Here is a 10,214-nt window from a genome sequence, read left to right as displayed (position 1 = left end):
CGCCAGCTCACAAGGTAATAACCAGCGACGCAAGGGGAGACCCCCTCCCAACGGCGGCGGGTCAGGTCCGACGCTGCAGCAGCTGTTGAATGAACCTTGTCCAAGGCATGGCTCTAGAGAGAAGCTAGGGACTCATCTATGGAAGGATTGTGCAATCATGAAAGCCTTTAAAAACTACAATGGCCCGGGCGGCGGCTCAGGCGCCAGCGGCTTTCATGGCCCGGGGGGCGGCTCAAATTCTGGTCCTCAGAGTGGTCAAGGGGGCTTTAATCAACAGTCTGGCCAGGGTCATCAACAGCAGCAGGGGGGTTATCAGACCAATCCAAAGCAGCTTAGCGGTGGACAGTATCATGTGTTTACCACTAGTTTGTGCAAGCGAGATCAGAAGCTTCACAAGAGGGCTGTGAATGCGGTTGAGCCGGCGGTCCCACGCTACTTGCGGTGGTCTGAGCAGCCTATAGTGTGGAGTAGGGAGGATCACCCTCCCCGGGTGGATAACCCGGGCCACTTGGCCTTAGTGGTGGCTCCTCAAGTGGGAGGATATAAGTTCACAAAGGTGCTCATGGATGGAGGCAGCAGCATCAACATCCTTTATTATGAGACCTTTCGCCGTATGGGGTTGGTTGATAAGAACCTCAGCCAGTCAAACACCATCTTCCATGGTGTAGTACCTGGTAAGTCGGCTTATCCAGTTGGCAAGATCGAATTGGAAGTGGCCTTTGGTGATGAGAACAACTACAGGGTGGAGAAATTGACCTTTGAGGTGGTCAAGATAAGAAGTCCATACCATGCTATATTTGGACGGCCGGCTTACGCCAAGTTCATGGCACGGCCGTGTTATGTGTACTTAGAGCTCAAAATGCCGGGTCACAATGGGACTATTGCGGTTCACGACGGCCGGAAAGTGGCTCTGGAGTGTGAGGAAGGCGACGCGGCTTATGCAGAATCTGTGTGTGCTACAGAGGAGTTGAAGTTTTACAAAGACAATGTTGACCCAACAGATATGACCTCTCTGAAAAAGCCAACCACAGAACAAGAGCCGGCAATGAAATTTAAGTCAGCTGATGAGACTAAACTTGTTGATTTTGTTCCAGGTGACTCATCTCAGCAGTTTAGCATCAGTGCAAATCTAGATCCAAAATAGGAAAGCGCGCTCATCGAGTTCATCCGTGAGAATAGGGACATCTTCGCGTGGAAACCTTCTGACATGCCAGGTGTACCTACAGAACTCATTGAGCATACTCTCAATGTTGATCCGAAATTTAAGCCGGTCAGACAGTTCCTTCGGCGGTTTAATGAGGAAAGGGGAAAGCTATTGGTGAAGAAGTAGCCCGGCTCTTGGCGGCCGGGTTTATCGTTGAAGTTTTTCACCCAGAGTGGTTGGCTAACCCGGTGCTCGTACTCAAGAAGAACGGCACCTGGCGGATGTGTGTGGACTACATGGACTTGAACAAGGCGTGTCCGGCTGATCCTTTTGCCCTCCCCCGTATTGATCAAATCATTGATGCTACGGCAGGTTGTGCATGTTTAAGTTTCTTGGATGCTTATTCTGGTTATCATCAGATCAAGATGGCAGTTCAGGACCAGGAGAAGACGGCGTTCATCACTCCCTTTGGAGCCTTCTGCTATGTGTCTATGCCCTTTGGACTCAAGTGTGCACAGGCGACTTACCAGCGTTGTGTGCAGAACTGTCTTCATAAACAGATCGGACGCAATGTTCACGCTTACGTGGACGATATTGTGGTTAAATCCATCAAAGAGGAAACCCTGATAGATGATTTAAGGGAAACCTTTGATAATCTCCGGGTCTATAGGATGATGCTTAACCCGGCCAAGTGTGTCTTTGGTGTTCCTGCAGGCAAACTCTTGGGCTTCTTGGTTTCTGACAGAGGCATTGAGGCTAACCCAGAGAAGATCAAGGCCATCACCTCCCTGGCTAAGCCGGCGTGTATAAATGACGTTCAACGCTTGGCGGGTCGCATCGCTGCGTTAAGCCGGTTTATAAGCCGTTTGGGTGAGAAGGCCATGCCCTTATATCAGTTGATGAAGAAAACTGATAACTTTGTCTGGAATGATGCAGCTAATACCGCCTTTGAGGATTTGAAGAAGCAGCTGGCAGAGCCCCCAGTCCTTGCTGCTCCGATTGATAAGGAACCCTTACTACTGTATGTGGCGGCAAACGCATGAGCCGTCAGTGTGGCTATTGTGGTGGAGCGCAAGGAGGAGGGTAAGGAGCATCCGGTTCAGCGGCTGGTTTATTATGTCAGTGAAGTGCTCATTGAGTCCAAGCAGCGGTACCCGCATTGGTAGAAGCTGGTATATGGTGTGTTCATGGCAAGCCGGAAACTTAAGCATTATTTTCAGGGTCATCCCATCACTATGGTCAGCTCTGCCCCCCTTGGCGATATCATTCAAAACAGAGAGGCCATAGGGAGAATTGCTAAGTGGGCTATAGAACTTGGACCTCATGGTCTCAAATATGTGCCACGCACTGCTGTTAAATCTCAGGCCTTGGTGGATTTCATCAATGATTGGACAGAGTCACAAGTACCCGAGCAAAAGCCGGATAACACATATTGGACAATTCACTTTGATGGGTCCAGGCAGTTGGAGGGCTCGGGGGCTGGCGTTGTATTGGCTTCCCCTAAGGGTGACAAGTTCCATTATGTGCTACAGTTGATGTTCCCTTGCACTAACAATGCGGCTGAGTACGAGGCCTTGCTCCACGGTCTTCGGATGGCTAAGGAGATGAGCTTGAGCCAGGTAAGGTGCTTTGGTGACTCAGACTTGGTGGCTCAACAAGTATCAGGCAAGTGGGATTCTAAGGATCCTCTCATGGCGGCTTATCGCCGCGAGGTTGATGCCATTGCTGGGCACTTTCAGGGCTACCAAGTGGAGCACATTGATCGCAGGAAGAACGAGGCGGCTGATGCTCTAAGCCGGCTGGGCTCTCAGCGAAAGCCGGTGCCGCCCAACACTTTCCTGGTCGTCCTATATAACCCTTCAGTTAAGTTGCCTACAGAGGAAGACTTGGCTATCCCTGACCCGGAGGCACGACTGGTGGCGGCTCTTCATGTCATACCAGACTGGACAATGCCATATCTGGCTTATATAACCCGGGGAGAGTTGCCTGAGGATGAAACTTTGGCCAGGCAAATAACCCGGCGGGCTAAGTCAATGATCATTATCGATGGCGAGTTGCATCATCGCAGTGTTGCAGGGGCATTTCAGCGTTGTGTCTCCCCTGAGGAAGGTCAAGAGATCTTGCGTGAGATCCATGAAGGGGATTGTGGCCATCATGCCGGCTCAAAATCCCTTGTGGCCAAGGCTTTCCGTCATGGTTTTTATTGGTTGACGGCTCATGCTGATGCAGAGGACTTGGTCAGTAAATGTGATGGTTGCCAAAGGTTCTCACGACGGGCTCACGTGCCGGCTCAGGAGTTGAGGATGATCCCAATCACTTGGCCCTTTGCAGTCTGGGGGCTTGATATGGTTGGGCCTTTTAAAGGTCCAAGGATAAGAAGACCCACCTCTTGGTGGCAGTTGATAAATTGACAAAGTGGGTGGAAGCTGAGCCAGTTAGCAAGTGCGATGCAGCCACGGCGGTTCAATTTATGAAAAAGGTGATTTTCCGCTTTGGCTTTCCGCACAACATTATAACTGACAATGGCACCAATCTTTCCAAAGGCGCCATGGAAGAGTTTTTTCAACGAGAGCATATCCGACTTGATGTTTCCTCAGTGGCTCATCCTCAATCCAATGGTCAAGCTGAGAGAGCTAATCAGGAGATTCTGAAGGGCATCAAGCCCCGGCTTTTGGTCCCTTTGCAGCGGACGCCGGGTTGTTGGGTGGAGGAATTGCCCTCCGTCTTATGGAGTATCAACACTACTCCTAACAGGTCTACAGGCTTCACGCCTTTCTTCATGGTTTATGGAGCAGAAGCAGTCCTTCCTAGTGACATCCGTCACGACTCACCTCGCGTGGCGGCTTACGTTGAGACGGATAATGAACAGGCGCGTCAAGATGCTCTTGACTTGTTGGACGAACAGCGTGATGTGGCAGCAGCCCGTTCAGCGATTTACCAACAAGACCTGCGCCGTTATCATAGCTGCCGGGTCAAATCCCGGGTCTTCCAGGAAGGCGACCTTGTGCTCCGGCTCATCCAGGATCAAACAGATGCACACAAGTTATCCCCACCTTGGGAAGGACCCTTTGTGGTCAGCAAGAACTTGCACAACGGGTCATATTACCTCATTGACATTCGGGAGCACAAAGATTCACGTAAGTTGGAGGAAGAGACCCGTCGGCCGTGGAACATAGCTCAGCTTCGGCCTTACTACACTTGAGCCACCGGCTCTCGTGGTGTACATATTTCTCTCAGCCATGTATATATTATGATAAGCAATAAAGCAGGACCTCTGTCCTTTTATCTCCTCCAAATATGCACGTGTTGTTTACATGATGACTTAAAGGAGGATCCGGCTTATGATCGTATTCGAATATAGCCGTAAGCGGTAAAGTCACTTGGGGGCTTCCTGTTCAAACATGGGTCGTATTCGAACCAAAGAGAACATAGCTGTCGATACCCATTTGATTGGCAAAGTGCCGAGCTCATTGGGAGGTTACCTTTGGTCATATTTGAATCATGGTTTACCCCCTCTGAGAACCGACGTGGATCGTATTCGAATCAGCGTCGTTAAACAATTCTAAAAGTCACTTGGGGGCTTCCTGTTCAAACATGGATCGTATTCGAACCAAAGAGAACATAGCTGTCGGTACCCTCTTGATTGGCATCGCCACACCCACTAGGGGCTATATGATCGTATCCGAATCTTGGTTTAACCCCTTTGGGCCGGGTCTCTGGTCGTATTCGAACCGGAAGCCCCTAAAGTTCCTCTGCTTTATCACAAGTTTACTCTGATTATGTCAAGGTGTGTACGGCCGGGTCTCACTTTACCGGCTTAACTTTGGTTTACAGTGTTCGTTGAACGCCATGGGTGTCATTACGACAGGTAAATTGGAGTTAAGATACCAACCTTGTTACCCAGGTTATCTAAACCGGAAGTATGCTTACAGGCCGCTAAGTGTATTATTACGGCTGTGTTAAGGATATAATTGAGGACCAGTCTTTTTTGATTCATATTCCGGGTTATCTATCCAAAACACCTGATTCTCAGGGCGGTAAGCTGCCTTGAGACTTGTGATTTTCCTTTCTATGCAGGTTATTTAAAGGCACCTCTTTGAGGTTGAGAAAAACAAAGGGATGGTTATAACCCGGAGAAATATCAAAGAGACAACTTCAAAGGACTTTCGCATTCAATACGTGCACGATGGCACGGCAGAAATGAACTGTTGCACCTATTCCATTACAAAAACTCATCAAGTCTAAGACGGGTGGAACATTGTTTGGTAAACCGCCAGCCGAGTCACGATGCCCGCTGAGCTGAAGTCTCCGGCTCGTTCCTGTCTTCTCCTCTGGCTGATCCCAACACCTGGAAGGTTGATGACTTCCAGTCGATGCCGCTGAGAGCTTCGAATTGGGCTTCCTCGTCAATTAACCCGGCCGGGTCAATCTCCGGGGCGAAGGTGTGCTGACGAGGCGGAGGGATCAGGTTGAGGGCTTCATAGCGAGGGGTTGGAATCCTCTGATTCTCCGCATCATAACCCGGCTGGTACTTGGTCAGATCCGTGTCGTTCCCGATAAGGGTGGCCACCGGGCGTACAGCCTTCACGCACGCTGCAAAGTCCTTCTGGTCGAAAGCTGAGCCGTCCTCCTTCAGACTTGGATAGCCAAGGGCGATGTCCGCCGGGTCTAACTCCGGCAGGAATGCCTTGGCCCGGCTCAACGCGGCGATCGCTCCGGCTCTCGCAGAGGCCCGTCGCCGCTCTTGGATCCGCTGAGGCAGAACGGCGAGCCGGCGCAGGACTTCTGCCAGGTGAGTCAGCACCTCGTTGGATAGGGCCATCACAGCTAAGGCGCGCTGTGACCCGGTGTAGAGCTGCTCCACCAGGGTGTACACGGCCTTTATCTTGGTGACCATGCTCTGGTTGAGGTTGGCACTTCTGGGACCTGTTTAACAGAATAAGATAAGCCGGCGACAAGGATGAATCATGAGATGTAAACATTCTAACATGGATGAAAGCTGGTGAGGCGACTTACCGAAGATGGCGGCCACCATTTGGGAAACCTGGCGCTTTAGGCCGGAGAGCTCGGCGGTCTTCTCAGAGAGAGCCTTCTCCGCCTGTTCCGCCCGGGTCACCAGTGCGGCCTTCTCTTCGGCCCAGGCTTTTCTCTCAGCATCTAACTCGGTCTTCAACTTTTCTTGCGTGGCAATGCTGGATACAAACTTGGCGTTTGCCTTCCGGGTCTCCATCTCCTGCATCTTCAGCCGGCTCTTGAGATCCGCAAGGTCCGCCTCTAGCTTCTTGCCCACAGCCTGTATAAATTTCCGGGTTATGACATGAGCAGTTATTATATAAGTCCCAAGCACTTTCCAAGCAAAGACACTTGGCACTTGGGGGCTAATGCATATTGAACGTATCTATCTACATACTGCCGGCTCAATTGAGTAAGCCGGAACCTAAGTCTACAACATATTCAAATCATAAGTCGTCGACTTAGGGGCTAGCATGGCAAAGGTAACTATGCAGTAAGTAAGAAGATACCAGAAGGATACCTCAGATTTTTGCTGGATCTGGTTTACCATGGCGACCTCGGCGTCCCGGCTCTTGTGTACTTGGCTGATGTAGCAAGAGACGAGCTCTCCAATGCTTAGGTTGCTGTAGTTGGAGAGGTCCAGATTTGCCCGGTGGGGCTGCAGCAACTCCCCCTTAGCGGAGCACTTGGCCAACACGGTCGGTCTCCCCGGCTCAACAAACTCCGTCCGGGTGATTACCATGTCCGGGTCGTCTGCTGGTGGAGCTGAGCCGGAGGCCTCCGGGTTAACCGAAGCTTCGGTCGTTGCCTTGGTAGTTGGGGCAGTGGCTTCAGGTGCTGTGTCCATTGGAGTGGTAGCTTCGGGGGCGGAGGCAGCTGGTGGTTCTTGAACCGTCACATCCGGCTCAGGCAAATCCGGCACTCCGGCTGATCTGGTCTTCTTTGCTCTTTTGGTGAGTTTTGCCTGGGCACTGAAAAGACAGAAGTGTTAAGCACACAAAGAGTAAGTACAGACAAAGATAATGTAAGATGGTTGTCATTACCCAGGCGCGGTCTTGAAAGTCGGAAGACTCGACTACATAGAGTCGCCCGAAGAAGGGGTGGTCTCCTGATAATTGGAGTCAGAAGAATTGAGTAGCTGACGGATAACACCCGCCAACGGATGAAAAGGGTACAAGTGAGAAAAAACCTCAGTTCGACGCTTCCTTGTTGCGTCGGGTAACCCGGCGGAGAGATCGGTGTCCTTGTTGGTCCGGGTGTGACGCTGGCTTTCATGAACCTGTCGCTTCAAAATAAATTGAGGGTCTTGGTAAGCTAAAGGATGTGAAAAGCTTACTTTCCGGGTTACCCTTCGGACTTTCAACTGTGGCAAGGGCTCCGGGTCGGAGGAAAATGACATTACCTCTTCAACCACCGGGTTACTGGCGCCGGTGTCATCCTGTCAATGAGCAAGTGTTGATAAGGAAAACAGCAACAAATAACAAGTACAACAAGAATTTAAAGGCTTGGGGGTTACCTCTGACTCGGAGCTGTCGCTTAATTGCATCAGCTCCGAAGCAGTAGGCCTGCTTCCTTTTTTGCGAGGGGCGGCTTTCTTGGCGGCTTTCTTCGCCTTCCTGGCCTTCTTGGCCGCCTCATGGTCATATTTGACCTGCCAGAACTTATCATCAGCCTGAAAAATACAATGATGAATTCTCAAAACGGTTCAGATGCAGGTTATATGCAGAAGGAGATAAAACATTAAAGTCAGCGGCTTACCGCTGGGGCTGGGTTGGTCTTGCAGAAGGGGGCTAACCCAGTCCTTCCGCAGTCTGCCAGGCTCTCGTTTAAAAGAGCCTTGGCCATCTCCTCTGCAACGTCTTCTGGAAGATCATTGCGGCTGTGCCTCTGAGGGTCATCCTTTCGTCCGGTGTACTCACACATTAAGCCGGGGCGGCGGCTCAATGGGATCACCCGCCATGAGATCCAGACCCGGACCAGGTCGATTCCGTTCAGACCATTACCCAGGAGAGCTTTGATTTTGTTGATCGTGGGGAGCAGAGGTTGGCGCTCCGCTTGAGTCAGCTTGTCCGACAGTGGGTGAGTCGGCTCCAGACGTGTTGGGCGAAAGCCGGGCAGCGGGCTTTCGTCAGCCGGGGATGTATCTTGGCAGTAGAACCAAGTCATGTTCCAATCCTTTGGGTGGCTCGGCGGCTCTGCGTATGGGAAAAGACAGTCCCTACGCCGCTGGATGGAGATGCCACCTAACTCCAGACTTGGCCCATTGGCACACTCATTCTGACGGTTTAGGTAAAACAGCTCTCTGAAGAGCAGCAGACTCGGCTCTTCTCCAAGGTAAACCTCGCAGAAGACTTGGAAATTGCAGATGTTGGACACTGAGTTGGGTCCTATGTCTTGGGGCCGCAAGTCGAAGAAATTGAGCACGTCCCTAAAAAACTACCTCCCCATCCTTTGGCTGTGGCCTTTCTTCTGACGGGTCAGGGGCTCGGTAGGACATGATGTCTTTCTTGGGCAGATATTCTGACTTAACAAAATCAGCTAGGGTCTCGTTGGTCACGTTGGACCTCATCCAGTTGCAAGTGATGGGAGCCTTGGGAGGCATGGTGAAAGTTGTCAGTCTATGACAAAAAGGAAAATGTCCGGGTTAATTATAAGCCGGAGATCTACAGTTCCAAACTAAGGTGGAGCCTAATGAAGGGGACTAATGATATATACTCAGGTACAGTGGGTTACTTAAGCCACAGGGGCATTCAGAATAAGTTGATTATCTACGGCCTTATCACAGTTAAGCCGGAGGAATCTACGAAGCATGGTTTTCTTTAAACCGGAGGATTCTACAGCGCATGGTTTCTTTAAACCGGAATTATAAGCCGCCATGATTTAATGGTTGCAGTTTTTACTAAGTGTGGTAAAACAGGTTTCACATACTGCAGTAACTTTTTTGGATCAAAATGGTCAGTCCAAAGAAAATTTTCTAGACCTAAAATACGGGCACAGGGGATGTTCTTGAGCTCGAACGAAGCATTCATGCAGTAGAAAGAGATCTACGGGCATTTGAAATGAGTCCTAAACAACTGCCGCACTAGTTCTATACAAGGCTAAAGATCAAACAAGGGCAGTGACTAGGAGAACTACCGAAGCTTGTGGCAATGGCGAAGAACACGGACGAACCCTATGGTAGATCTATCCTACAGGACAAGCAAGACTTACCGGAGCTGGAGAGCCGCGGAGGTTGTCACGTTTCTCTGGTCCGTTCAGGGTGATGCAGCGGCCTAAGCTGGTGACGACGAGGAGACCCGCGGCGGCGACGGCGGCGGAGCTCGAGGAGCACGGGACAGTGAGAGGAGGAAGATGACAGAGAAGGGAGCGTGAGAAGAGCCCGTCGGGCCGGCCTACTTATAAGGCAAGGTCATAAGTGGGCGCGAGATTCAAGGAGACCACGGCGTGGTTATCTCCCCACGGAACGCCTCGATTTTCGGGATGACAGTAAAGAGAAAGATCCCTTGCGGATTTGGCGGAGTAAAAAACGGACTTAATGGAGGATGACGTCACGGCGGATTATCCGGAGTCCAGAGGATGACGTCACGCCGGGTTATGGCCTTCACATGAATGGTAAGCCGGAGATTTTTTCTGTCAGAAGAGTTGAAGATTGACATGAGCCGGCTCAAGTCAATCTGGGGCCTAATGTTGAGGATATAGACCTTAGAGTCACCCGCCAGGAGGGGCCGGGTTACTCGTATGGTCATTTCCAGAAGCCCGGAGCCAAGCTTGAAGACGATGGGCCAGAGATGGGCTAAGACCCAGATATGGCTTAAGGCCCGTAATTACAATCATTGTTATGATAGAACTTGTAGTGTAAGGCAAGAATAGTTGAGAGTCCGAGCCGAACACTCTTATGAGCCGGCCGGGACTCTGAGAGCTGCAGGGCGTCAGCCTCCTTATATAAAGGGACGACCCAGCAGCGGTTTAGGGGCGACAACAATCTCATCGAGAGCCGGGCATAGCTGTTTAGCTCCCTGGTGATCGTAACCCTAATCAATACCACCTCAAACTGGAC

Source organism: Triticum aestivum, chromosome 1D (assembly GCF_018294505.1).
Source record: "Triticum aestivum cultivar Chinese Spring chromosome 1D, IWGSC CS RefSeq v2.1, whole genome shotgun sequence".
In the NCBI taxonomy this organism is placed as follows: domain Eukaryota; kingdom Viridiplantae; phylum Streptophyta; class Magnoliopsida; order Poales; family Poaceae; genus Triticum; species Triticum aestivum.
Note: the sequence above shows the minus strand (reverse complement) of the source record.